This window comes from Schistocerca piceifrons, unplaced genomic scaffold (genome assembly GCF_021461385.2).
Source record: "Schistocerca piceifrons isolate TAMUIC-IGC-003096 unplaced genomic scaffold, iqSchPice1.1 HiC_scaffold_961, whole genome shotgun sequence".
Taxonomy (NCBI): domain Eukaryota; kingdom Metazoa; phylum Arthropoda; class Insecta; order Orthoptera; family Acrididae; genus Schistocerca; species Schistocerca piceifrons.
In genome coordinates, this window is record NW_025729236.1 from 1,032,501 (window position 1) to 1,042,500 (window position 10,000).

The window sequence follows — 10,000 nt, forward strand, 5'->3', positions numbered from 1 at the left end:
CCCAGGATGACATCGGGCGGCGTGCCCCGCCCCAGACCTATGACACGATCCAGGGCAGAGAAACGCTGGGCGGAAGCGGGTAGCCCCGCCAGATGCTCCCAGATGGCGGCGTCAGTCGGCCCCTCCGGCGGCGGCCCGGTGGTGTCGGCCGCGAAGTCCTCGGCTGCGTCGACGGGCGGCGCAGCGGCCTCGCCCACGTCAGGCAGCGGGCTCGCTGCTCCCCGGCGGGACGCCGGCTCTTCCCCCCGACCGATCTCAAGCGCCTCCATGAATTGGCGGACAAGCTGCTTGTGGGCAGCTTGCCGCCGTCGGCACTTGATTGCCTCAAGCGTTCGGTCGGGGAACATCCTGATGAGTTCTTGATTTACAAAGAAGAACCGGGCGTCCCTCTCGAGGAACAGTTCGGCCTCTGCCTTGGCGAGCGACAGGACTTCTTCCTCCGTCCACCTCGCGCGATGCCTCTCCGTGACGATCTCCGCGTTGGCGGCCGCAAGGTGTTGGCGGCGGCGATGGACCCCGAGACCGTTCTTGGTGGTGAAGCTGCGGTGGCACTCACTACAGGTATACATAGCTGCAAAAGTTACAAAATTTTCGGCACGGCCGGTTGGCCGGCTAGGTGCTGGGGAAGTTGGGGTGGCACCTTCAGCGGAAGGGCCACCACTTTTTCTCTGAATACTGCCCCCAACTAACAAAGGGATAGTGCGAGGGGGGGCTGGTAACCCCCCCAAGCCCCTGGTGCGGTCTTCCACTCTGCGAAAATCAGCGGGCCCACGAGAAGGGGAGAAGACCGCAGGAGAGGAGAGGCTAAGAGGGCTAGGCCCATGTATTGCGCATCACTCTCCCTGTAACTACAACCCAAGGAAGGCACCTCGCAGCAGCAGCACGACTACATCAAGACCGCACTTCGAAAAGCCAAGTCCGGATGCAGCCACACCGCCGCCACTTGGCCACCTTAAGAGAGTCATAGTTACTCCCGCCGTTTACCCGCGCTTGCTTGAATTTCTTCACGTTGACATTCAGAGCACTGGGCAGAAATCACATTGCGTCAACACCCGCTAGGGCCATCGCAATGCTTTGTTTTAATTAGACAGTCGGATTCCCCCAGTCCGTGCCAGTTCTGAGTTGATCGTTGAATGGCGGCCGAAGAGAATCCGCGCACCCGCGCGCCCCCGGAGGAGCACGCTAAGGCGGACGCGGCCTCGCAGCAAGGAAGATCCGTGGGAGGCCAAGGCACGGGACCGAGCTCGGATCCTGCACGCAGGTTGAAGCACCGGGGCGCGAACGCCGCGCAGGCGCGCGCATCCTGCACCGCCGGCCAGCACGAGGCCGACCAACGGCGAGAGCAGACCACGCCCGCGCTAAACGCCCGCACTTACCGGCACCCCTACGGCACTCACCTCGCCCAGGCCCGGCACGTTAGCGCTGACCCACTTCCCGACCAAGCCCGACACGCCCCGATCCTCAGAGCCAATCCTTATCCCGAAGTTACGGATCCAATTTGCCGACTTCCCTTACCTACATTATTCTATCGACTAGAGGCTCTTCACCTTGGAGACCTGCTGCGGATATGGGTACGAACCGGCGCGACACCTCCACGTGGCCCTCTCCCGGATTTTCAAGGTCCGAGGGGAAGATCGGGACACCGCCGCAACTGCGGTGCTCTTCGCGTTCCAAACCCTATCTCCCTGCTAGAGGATTCCAGGGAACTCGAACGCTCATGCAGAAAAGAAAACTCTTCCCCGATCTCCCGACGGCGTCTCCGGGTCCTTTTGGGTTACCCCGACGAGCATCTCTAAAAGAGGGGCCCGACTTGTATCGGTTCCGCTGCCGGGTTCCGGAATAGGAACCGGATTCCCTTTCGCCCAACGGGGGCCAGCACAAAGCGCATCATGCTATGACGGCCCCCATCAACATCGGATTTCTCCTAGGGCTTAGGATCGACTGACTCGTGTGCAACGGCTGTTCACACGAAACCCTTCTCCGCGTCAGCCCTCCAGGGCCTCGCTGGAGTATTTGCTACTACCACCAAGATCTGCACCGACGGCGGCTCCAGGCAGGCTCACGCCCAGACCCTTCTGCGCCCACCGCCGCGACCCTCCTACTCGTCAGGGCTTCGCGGCCGGCCGCAAGGACCGGCCATGACTGCCAGACTGACGGCCGAGTATAGGCACGACGCTTCAGCGCCATCCATTTTCAGGGCTAGTTGCTTCGGCAGGTGAGTTGTTACACACTCCTTAGCGGATTCCGACTTCCATGGCCACCGTCCTGCTGTCTTAAGCAACCAACGCCTTTCATGGTTTCCCATGAGCGTCGATTCGGGCGCCTTAACTCGGCGTTTGGTTCATCCCACAGCGCCAGTTCTGCTTACCAAAAGTGGCCCACTTGGCACTCCGATCCGAGTCGTTTGCTCGCGGCTTCAGCATATCAAGCAAGCCGGAGATCTCACCCATTTAAAGTTTGAGAATAGGTTGAGGTCGTTTCGGCCCCAAGGCCTCTAATCATTCGCTTTACCGGATGAGACTCGTACGAGCACCAGCTATCCTGAGGGAAACTTCGGAGGGAACCAGCTACTAGATGGTTCGATTAGTCTTTCGCCCCTATACCCAGCTCCGACGATCGATTTGCACGTCAGAATCGCTACGGACCTCCATCAGGGTTTCCCCTGACTTCGTCCTGGCCAGGCATAGTTCACCATCTTTCGGGTCCCAACGTGTACGCTCTAGGTGCGCCTCACCTCGCAATGAGGACGAGACGCCCCGGGAGTGCGGAGGCCGCCGCCCCGTGAAGGGCGGGGAAGCCCCATCCTCCCTCGGCCCGCGCAAGGCGAGACCTTCACTTTCATTACGCCTTTAGGTTTCGTACAGCCCAATGACTCGCGCACATGTTAGACTCCTTGGTCCGTGTTTCAAGACGGGTCGTGAAATTGTCCAAAGCTGAAGCGCCGCTGACGGGAGCGATTATTCCGCCCGAGAGCATCCCGAGCCAACAGCGGCGCGGGTCCGGGGCCGGGCCAGGTAGGTCCGTCATCCGGGAAGAACCGCGCGCGCTTGCCGGGAGCCCGAGCGCCCAAAGGGGCGAATCGACTCCTCCAGATATACCGCCGGGCAGCCAGCCAGGACACCGGGGCTCTGCCCAACAGACGCGAACCGAGGCCCGCGGAAGGACAGGCTGCGCACCCGGGCCGTAGGCCGGCACCCAGCGGGTCGCGACGTCCTACTAGGGGAGAAGTGCGGCCCACCGCACACCGGAACGGCCCCACCCCGCGGCGAGTGGAAAGGCAACCGGACACGACCCCGCCGCGGATTGCTCCGCGCGGGCGGCCGGCCCCATCTGCCGAGGGCGGAGGCCAGTGGCCGGATGGGCGTGAATCTCACCCGTTCGACCTTTCGGACTTCTCACGTTTACCCCAGAACGGTTTCACGTACTTTTGAACTCTCTCTTCAAAGTTCTTTTCAACTTTCCCTCACGGTACTTGTTCGCTATCGGTCTCGTGGTCATATTTAGTCTCAGATGGAGTTTACCACCCACTTGGAGCTGCACTCTCAAGCAACCCGACTCGAAGGAGAGGTCCCGCCGACGCTCGCACCGGCCGCTACGGGCCTGGCACCCTCTACGGGCCGTGGCCTCATTCAAGTTGGACTTGGGCTCGGCGCGAGGCGTCGGGGTAGTGGACCCTCCCAAACACCACATGCCACGACAGGCGGCAGCCTGCGGGGTTCGGTGCTGGACTCTTCCCTGTTCGCTCGCCGCTACTGGGGGAATCCTTGTTAGTTTCTTTTCCTCCGCTTAGTAATATGCTTAAATTCAGCGGGTAGTCTCGCCTGCTCTGAGGTCGTTGTACGAGGTGTCGCACGCCACACCGCCAGCCGGCTGTGCACGCTACCGAGAAAGTACCGGTATGCGAACCGCCAGGCGACGGGCGCGCATCGCACGTTTGAGGAGACGCGGCCGGCCCCACAGGCGGCCGCGACACTCCCAGGTCTGCGAAGCGGGGCAAACGCCGCGCGCTTCAGTATACGTAGCCGACCCTCAGCCAGACGTGGCCCGGGAACGGAATCCATGGACCGCAATGTGCGTTCGAAACGTCGATGTTCATGTGTCCTGCAGTTCACATGTCGACGCGCAATTTGCTGCGTTCTTCATCGACCCACGAGCCGAGTGATCCACCGTCCTGGGTGATCTTTTCTCAGTTTCCACCGTCTCTTTCGAGACGGTCGCATAGGCGGGAGTGAGGCGTGTGGCGGCCCCTGTTCCAGCGTTCTGTGTCCAACGGCCTCACGGCCGACGGGCGTCGTACGGCTCCACACTGGAGCGGACAGGCACTCGGGCGAAAGTCATGCAAAACCGGCGCCAGGCGCCAGGTGCCGCAGGCCAGCCGCTCCAGCGCTTCAGCGCTCGTACCACACAACATTGCCGCTAGTTTTGAGAGGCACGCGTGGTTCCGCACGCGGCGCACGGCTACGGCGAGCCGTACAGGTAGCGTGTTGCGCGACACGACACGCACATCGAAAGACATGCAGTCTAGTCGGTAATGATCCTTCCGCAGGTTCACCTACGGAAACCTTGTTACGACTTTTACTTCCTCTAAATGATCAAGTTTGGTCATCTTTCCGGTAGCATCGGCAACGACAGAGTCAATGCCGCGTACCAGTCCGAAGACCTCACTAAATCATTCAATCGGTAGTAGCGACGGGCGGTGTGTACAAAGGGCAGGGACGTAATCAACGCGAGCTTATGACTCGCGCTTACTGGGAATTCCTCGTTCATGGGGAACAATTGCAAGCCCCAATCCCTAGCACGAAGGAGGTTCAGCGGGTTACCCCGACCTTTCGGCCTAGGAAGACACGCTGATTCCTTCAGTGTAGCGCGCGTGCGGCCCAGAACATCTAAGGGCATCACAGACCTGTTATTGCTCAATCTCGTGCGGCTAGAAGCCGCCTGTCCCTCTAAGAAGAAAAGTAATCGCTGACAGCACGAAGGATGTCACGCGACTAGTTAGCAGGCTAGAGTCTCGTTCGTTATCGGAATTAACCAGACAAATCGCTCCACCAACTAAGAACGGCCATGCACCACCACCCACCGAATCAAGAAAGAGCTATCAATCTGTCAATCCTTCCGGTGTCCGGGCCTGGTGAGGTTTCCCGTGTTGAGTCAAATTAAGCCGCAGGCTCCACTCCTGGTGGTGCCCTTCCGTCAATTCCTTTAAGTTTCAGCTTTGCAACCATACTTCCCCCGGAACCCAAAAGCTTTGGTTTCCCGGAGGCTGCCCGCCGAGTCATCGGAGGAACTGCGGCGGATCGCTGGCTGGCATCGTTTATGGTTAGAACTAGGGCGGTATCTGATCGCCTTCGAACCTCTAACTTTCGTTCTTGATTAATGAAAACATACTTCGCAAATGCTTTCGCTTCTGTTCGTCTTGCGACGATCCAAGAATTTCACCTCTAACGTCGCAATACGAATGCCCCCGCCTGTCCCTATTAATCATTACCTCGGGTTCCGAAAACCAACAAAATAGAACCGAGGTCCTATTCCATTATTCCATGCACACAGTATTCAGGCGGGCTTGCCTGCTTTAAGCACTCTAATTTGTTCAAAGTAAACGTGCCGGCCCACCGAGACACTCAATAAAGAGCACCCTGGTAGGATTTCAACGGGGTCCGCCTCGGGACGCACGAGCACGCACGGGGCGGTCGCACGCCTTCGGCTCGCCCCACCGGCAGGACGTCCCACGATACATGCCAGTTAAACACCGACGGGCGGTGAACCAACAGCGTGGGACACAAATCCAACTACGAGCTTTTTAACCGCAACAACTTTAATATACGCTATTGGAGCTGGAATTACCGCGGCTGCTGGCACCAGACTTGCCCTCCAATAGATACTCGTTAAAGGATTTAAAGTGTACTCATTCCGATTACGGGGCCTCGGATGAGTCCCGTATCGTTATTTTTCGTCACTACCTCCCCGTGCCGGGAGTGGGTAATTTGCGCGCCTGCTGCCTTCCTTGGATGTGGTAGCCGTTTCTCAGGCTCCCTCTCCGGAATCGAACCCTGATTCCCCGTTACCCGTTACAACCATGGTAGGCGCAGAACCTACCATCGACAGTTGATAAGGCAGACATTTGAAAGATGCGTCGCCGGTACGAGGACCGTGCGATCAGCCCAAAGTTATTCAGAGTCACCAAGGCAAACGGACCGGACGAGCCGACCGATTGGTTTTGATCTAATAAAAGCGTCCCTTCCATCTCTGGTCGGGACTCTGTTTGCATGTATTAGCTCTAGAATTACCACAGTTATCCAAGTAACGTGGGTACGATCTAAGGAACCATAACTGATTTAATGAGCCATTCGCGGTTTCACCTTAATGCGGCTTGTACTGAGACATGCATGGCTTAATCTTTGAGACAAGCATATGACTACTGGCAGGATCAACCAGGGAGCTGCGTCAACTAGAGCTGAGCAGCCGGCCGCCCAGGAGTGTGTCCCGGGGGCCCGCGCGAACACGCAAGCGTCCGCTCAATCATTCTGCAAACAGGAGGAGGCTGAGCTCCCCTGCACAATACACCTCGAAACCCTCTCAGGTCCCGGCGGCGCGCAGCGCCGTCCCAAGTACTTGGTCGGGTTCGAGAGAGGCGCAATCGCCCGGAGTTAGGCGAGTAGACGCTTTCGGTGCGACCACCCGTGCTCCCAACTGAGCTTGCCGCTGCCGACAGAGGCCCGGGAGCGTGCTGTCGTGGCATTGCCGGCGGGAGACAACACGCGCCACCTACGGTGACCGGCAGCTCCAACGCCAGCGCCACAGAAGGACAAAAGCCCCACTTGGGTGCCGAAGCGAACTCTCCCAGCACAGCGCACGCGCCAACACATCCGCACAGCTGCGATACAAACCACCAGCGAGAACCGCTGGGGCGACCGAGCAGCAGACGGCGTCGCGGCGCCGAGCGCCGGGCGGCGGCGCATCCTCAACGCACACAGTCCTCAATCGGACCAGCACACTGAAGATGTCCACCGCGCTTCGCACCGGGCCCGCGAGGACCTACTTTGGCCGCACGGCGCCGCGCGCAGGGTGCGCCGGCGCGCAGCTGCGACGCCTGCCGCGTCCGTCGGCCGGCGCGCCTGCCACTGGCCGCCCCCACCAGCCGGCTGTAGCGCGTGCGCCCACGCACCGCGCGGCCAGCACGCCGGGAGGCGCCCCCTCACCGGCCGGGGACGGTCCCACCCAGCCACCGCCGCGTATCGCTTCACACCCAGATGCCGTTCAGTTTCGTCGGCATGGTGGGTATCGCTGGAACAACCGGTTAGTACCTCAACCTATCGTCGCCATCACCGATTCACCCCTAGCGAGAACAACCGCACCACAACGGGTTACCATTTCTTCATTTGCGTAACTTCACCAGAAAACGCAGGCGTCCATCGCCATTTGCAACTTCAACGACTATTGCATGCCTGTGTCAGGTGTCACGCCACACTACGTCTGCCCACATACACGCAACAAAATGTGCACGCCTAGACAATACGTGGAAGGTGGCCCCCGTACGTATGCGATGTCCATTGCTCGAACGACTGTGAACCGGCCTCTGTAGCATGTCGCAGATATGGAACGCGGTGCACCATGCCATCACGGTGTGTGAGGAGAGACGACTAGGTCCGAATACATCAACAGACAGCTCATGCTGATCGCCATCCACGGCGTCCGTTCCTCCCACACGTCTCTATGGCGTACCACACTGCAATCCAGCTCTCATAGGGAGACGACACGTAGCTGCGTGCACAATATTTGCACTGTATGGTCCGCCGTTTTTGGGCGCAGTCGTTGTACGGTCACACATGTGCCACGATGTATCATTCAGTACATAAGGACGAATGTGCAGTACAGATTGTGGTTCACGCGTACGACATCAGCGGACAGTTGACACAGGCCGCACCACAACGTAGCCTGCGTACGTCGCATGCGAAGGGCATTGAACATGCAAACTTGTCACCAACCAGCTTGCGAAGGCAGGGGGCAAGGTGGGGACGTGGGGAGGGGTGGGGGGGGGGCGGCATGTACGTCCTGCTGCCATCCACATTACAGTGTACAGCAGGAGCATGTGGAAAGTCAGCAAGACTTGCAAGGTGTTTAACATGAAGCGATACACAGGGGAGCGGGCAGTGCGAGTAGCGAACTATATTGCGAGGGTTGCGGGTGGGCAACACTACACTAATTGAACGAGTCGTATAACAATTACAGAGCAGGTTTAGGCAACAACGTGGGTTACGTTAGCGGACAACGTGGGTTAGGTTAGGGGACAACGTGGGTTAGGTTAGGGGACAACATGGGTTAGGTTAGGGGACAACATGGGTTAGGTTAGGGTACAACATGGGTTAGGTTAGGGCACAACATGGGTTAGGTTAAGGCACAACATGGGTTAGGTTAAGGCACAACATGGGTTAGGTTAAGGCACAACATGGGTTAGGTTAAGGCACAACATGGGTTAGGTTAAGGCACAACATGGGTTAGGTTAAGGCACAACATGGGTTAGGTTAAGGCACAACATGGGTTAGGTTAAGGCACAACATGGGTTAGGTTAAGGCACAACATGGGTTAGGTTAAGGCACAACATGGGTTAGGTTAAGGCACAACATGGGTTAGGTTAAGGCACAACATGGGTTAGGTTAAGGCACAACATGGGTTAGGTTAAGGCACAACATGGGTTAGGTTAAGGCACAACATGGGTTAGGTTAAGGCACAACATGGGTTAGGTTAAGGCACAACATGGGTTAGGTTAAGGCACAACATGGGTTAGGTTAAGGCACAACATGGGTTAGGTTAAGGCACAACATGGGTTAGGTTAAGGCACAACATAGGTTAGGTTAAGGTACAACATAGGTTAGGTTAGGTTACACGTTGTTGTAAGGAAAGGTGTAGGGGGGGGGGCGGGGGCGGGGGCGGCAGGTTCGTTGATAGTGATTATAGTAAGTGAATGCTTGTGACATGATGAGATTTGTCACGTCAGGATGCACCTTTGGCTTATTAGAGGCGGCGCTCCAATTCTATGCTTGTGTCAGACCTGTGTCTTTGACTCATGTCATTGTTTGTGGGCTGTGACAGGAGGTACTATTGTGATGTTGGGTGCACCGTTGTATAGGACATGTGTGGGTATTGGTGCCTTATCTGCGCAATGGTGGATGTCGAAAGGGGGGGATATTCTATTTTCCGCATGGACCTCCTGGTCTGGTTGTGATAGTGTGGATTGTGTAATGTGGCGGAGAGGATGCACTGGATGTTGTTCCATGCTGGTGCTTACATATTGTATGTGCGCCCGTTAGAAGCAGAGAGTGGTGCGTGATGAGAGTGTCTGGCTGACGTGTGGTTCCCATTGTGGGCACACTCTTTCAGCATGTATACGGACAGTTGTATCTATATTCTGTAATTTGATGGCTCTGCATTGATTACTAATCAGCGCCGTGTGTACGGGTAATCTGGTTCCAGTCCAAAATGTTCCATCTGTGTACATTAGTGACAAAGACTCCCCCCATGCAGTGGGGCTCGGTCTGTTATAACTCTTCCGCGTAATATATTTGCCCCACGTTTTTGCGACTGCGAGTGCGAGTGCGAGTGCAACGCGCATGGGGACCGACATGCTGATGGCTCGGTATCGGACGCCGTACAGTGAGCAACGCGATCGCGTCTCTCGCTCGTAAGTGGTACAGGTCGCGGCTCATGTATACGGACAGCGGGAATGTCGCATATTGGAAATAACTCTTCATGAAACGCAAGTTATAGGGGTGGATTGCACTTTACGAGTGCGGGAAACGTCCGCCGTTCATCCGCTGGAGGTGCGAGTTTGGCGGTTGGGGTGGTCCACGAACGGGTGCGGGTAGAGTCATTGCCGGTCCACGGCTTCGTGCGGCAGAGCCACTGGAGAATGGGTGCTATGGTCGACAGAGGCTGCAGGCTTTGTGGGTGGCGTCGAAAGGCGGGCACTGTGGCGCCATCGCTGTCTTAATCGGCTTGGCGT

The 10,000-nt window shown here is 57.7% G+C and overlaps 2 non-coding genes and 1 pseudogene across 2 annotated transcripts; all 3 read right to left on the bottom strand.

Annotated features, from left to right (window-relative positions):
• The window catches only part of LOC124774432, a 7,962-nt pseudogene extending 4,127 nt beyond the window's left edge, over nucleotides 1–3,835 (bottom strand).
• A 188-nt stretch (nucleotides 3,836–4,023) lies between these two features.
• On the bottom strand, nucleotides 4,024–4,178 carry LOC124774012. Its single transcript, XR_007015010.1, has one exon. It is a non-coding gene; the product is annotated as a 5.8S ribosomal RNA (ribosomal RNA).
• A 351-nt stretch (nucleotides 4,179–4,529) lies between these two features.
• Nucleotides 4,530–6,438, bottom strand: LOC124774279. The gene has a single exon (XR_007015267.1). It is a non-coding gene; the product is annotated as a small subunit ribosomal RNA (ribosomal RNA).
• Nucleotides 6,439–10,000: the final 3,562 nt, after the last annotated feature.